Source organism: Sapajus apella, unplaced genomic scaffold (assembly GCF_009761245.1).
Source record: "Sapajus apella isolate SASKATOON/1434 unplaced genomic scaffold, GSC_monkey_1.0 scaffold3698, whole genome shotgun sequence".
Classification (NCBI taxonomy): Eukaryota; Metazoa; Chordata; class Mammalia; order Primates; family Cebidae; genus Sapajus; species Sapajus apella.
This window is the reverse complement of record NW_022440624.1, coordinates 3,150-6,506: the sequence shown is the minus strand read 5'-3', so window position 1 is coordinate 6,506 and position 3,357 is coordinate 3,150. Positions and strand designations below refer to the sequence as shown.

The window sequence follows — 3,357 nt, the reverse complement described above, 5'->3', positions numbered from 1 at the left end:
GCAGTGGCGCGATCTCGGCTCACTGCAACCTCTGCCTCCTGGGTTCAGGCAATTCTCCTGCCTCAACCTCCTGAGTGGCTGGGATTACAGGCATGCGCCACCGTGCCCAGCTAATGTTTTATATTTTTAGTAGAGACGGGGTTTCATCATGTTGACGAGGATGGTCTCGATCTCTTGACATCGTGATCCACCCGCCTCGGCCTCCCAAAGTGCTGGGATTACAGGCTTGAGCCACCGCGCCCGGCCCCAATTTTTTTTTTTTTTTTTTAAGTCAGAGTCTCATTCTCTCACTCAGACTGGAGTGCAACAGCACCATCTTGGCTCACTGCAGTCTCTGCCTCCCAGGTTCAACTGATTCTCTGCCTCGGCCTCCTGAGCATCTGGGATTATAGGCATGCACCACTACACCCAGCTAATTTTTGTATTTTAAGTAGAGATGGGTTTTTACCATGTTGACTGGGCTGTTCTCGAACTCCTGACCTCAGGTGATCTGCCCACTTCAGCCTCCCAAAGTGCCGGGATTACAGGTGTGAGCCATCTTGCACAGCCCCCCAAAATTTTTTTAATTAGAAAAAGAATCCGGGCACAGTGGCTCATGACTATAATCCCAGCACTTTGGGAGGCCGAGATGGGTGGATCACCTGAGGTTAGTAGTTCAAGACCAACCTGGACAACCTGGAGAAACCCCGTCTCTAGTAAAAAATACAAAATCCACCAGGCGTGTTGGTGGGTGCCTGTAGTCCCAGCTACACAGGAGGCAGAGGCAGGAGAATCGCTTGGACCCAGGAGGCAGAGGTTGTGGTAAGCAAAGATCACACCATTGCACTCCAGTCTGGGCAACAAGAGCGAAACTCTATGTCAAAATAAAAAAAATTAGAAAAAGAGAAGGCAGACACCAAAGACCACCTAGTGTACGATTCTATTTATATGAAACATTCAGAACAGGCAAATCTACAGACAGAAAGTAGGATAGTGTTGGTTGCCAGGGGCTGGGGGAGGAGTGACAGCTAATGGGTTCAGGGGTTCTTTGTTTCCTTTCATTTTTTTGAGACAGGGTCTCACTTTGTCACCCAGCCTGAGGTAGGCACAATCTTGGCTCACTGAAACCTCTACCTCCCTAGTTCAAGTGATCCTCCTGCCTCAGCCTCTCAAATAGCTGGGACTGCAGGTGCCCACCACCAGGCCTGGCTAATTTTTTTTTTCTTTGAGATGGAGTTTCACTCTTGTTGCCCAGGCTGGACTGCAATGACACAATCTCAGCTCACCACAACCTCCACCTCCCGGGTTCAAGCGATTCTCCTGCCTCAACCTCCCGAGTGGCTGGGATTACAAGCGTGTGCCACCATGCCTGGATAATTTTGTATTTTTAGTAGAGATAGGATTTCTTCATGTTGGCCAGGCTGGTCTCGAACTCCCAACCTCAGGTGATCCGCCCGCCCTAGACTCCCAAAGTGCGGGGATTATAAGCGTGAGCCACCTAGCTCGGCCTAATTTTTTGATTTGTCATAGAGACGGGGTTTTGCCATGTTACCCATGCTGAGGGGTTTCCTTCTGATGAGATGAAAATATTCTGGAATTAGATAGAGGAGATGGCTGTACAGCACTGTGAATGTACTAAAAATGAACAGTACACATTAAAATGGAAGAAATGGTGACTTTTATCTTATACAAATTTCATTTTGATTTTTTTTTTTTGGTCTGACATTACCCTAGGCTTGCCAGTCAATATTTTGAGTTTTTAAAAAGGACAATGATGAGTTGAAATGTTTAAGGACCTATCAGTAGAGATGGTAAGAAGACAGCGCATGGCCAGGCGCGGTGGCTCACGCCTGTAATCCTAGCACTTTGGGAGGCCGAGGTGGGTGGATCACCTGCGGTCAGGAGTTCAAGACCAGGCTGGCCATCATGGTGAAACCCCATCTTTAAAAAAAGAAGAAGAAGAAGACAGCGCAGAAGAGGGCAGGGCTGAGACTCGGGGCAGACAGAGCATGCTCCCCCCAGCCTCCTGCTGTCTGCGGGGAACCTGGAGCCCTGAGGCCTCACTCCTGCCTGACCACCTGCCTGCTTGCTCCTCACCATCTGGCTTCTGGGGCTTCTTGAGCTCCCACTGCCCCCCAGAGTGAAGGCTGCTCGTCCACACCCACCTGGCCTCGGTGACGTCAGCAGCGTTTCCCCTGGACACCCTCTCCAGCTGCACGTAGACCGAGCAGTTGACCCAGCTCCACTCGGGGTCACAGACGGCCAGGAAGTTGGGGCGCAGGCAGCCGATCATGTAGTTGGCCAGGTCCGTCAGAGACTGGCTCATGGCTGCCCCAAACAGGAAGGTCCCCAGCACCTTGTACACGGCAGCCACGTAGTTGTTGAAGTAGGAGCGGGAATAGAGCCGGTCTGTGTGCACCAGGTAGGCTTCTCCCTCAGAGACCTGCGCGTGGGGCAGCTGCAGCAACCAGTGGGGGTCCCGGTCAGCCCGTGGGCCCTCACTGGCCCTCAGTCCTCCTCACAGGCCTCCCCAAGGCTGCTGTAGAGCTGGGGACTCTAAAAGGGCCCTAGCCAGGCTTGGTGGCTCACGCCTGCCATCCCAGAAATTTGGGAGGCTGAGGCGGGCAGATCACCTGAGGTCAGGCGTTCAAGACCAGCCGGACCAACATGGTGAAACCCGTCTCTACCAAAAATACAAAACTAACCAGGTGTGATGGTGCATGCCTGGAGTCCCAGCTACTGGGGAGACTGAGGCAAGAGAATCACTTGAACCCAGGAGGCGGAGGTTACAGTGAGCGGAGACCCTGCCATTGCACTCCAGCCTGGGCAACAAGAACGAAACTCCATCTCAAAAAACAAAAGGGGGTTCCTATTACCCACAAGTACCACTCGGGGCAAGGCTGTGTCCCCCAGCCTCCCACAGACCTCCAGGCCACCCCCCATCAGGAACCCAGGGTAAGGCTGTACCCCATCCCGCCCCCCTCCCTGTCCCTCTGAACCCCTCCTGCCTTACAAGGATGACGGTGGCTGTGTTGGTGACCCCGGCCATGAGCCCATGGGTGATGGTGTCTGGACGGTAGGGGTACCGGATGGAGTCATCCCCGCAGTAAAATCCTCGCTTATACGGGGTGTTCATCAGCGACTGGACAGCGAAGGGCAGGGAGGCTGTAGGGGGAGAAGGGCCTTGGAGCTGCGACGTTCTCCAACCAGCTGGGCCGTGAGGCCCCCACACCTTCCTTGCCTCGAGGCCTCCCACCGACAGCAAGGAAGAGCTTTCTTCACAGCACGTGGGAGGCCCAAGTGACACCCCTTTCCCATCGCCCTCAGATGAGCACAAAATCCCCAGGCCCTCTCCCCCTCACACCCTCCCCTCTGCTC

General features: G+C 53.8%; 1 pseudogene; it reads right to left on the bottom strand.

The window, feature by feature from the left end:
- Nucleotides 1–2,054: 2,054 nt before the first annotated feature.
- On the bottom strand, nt 2,055–3,144 carry LOC116547586 (annotated as a pseudogene).
- Nucleotides 3,145–3,357: the final 213 nt, after the last annotated feature.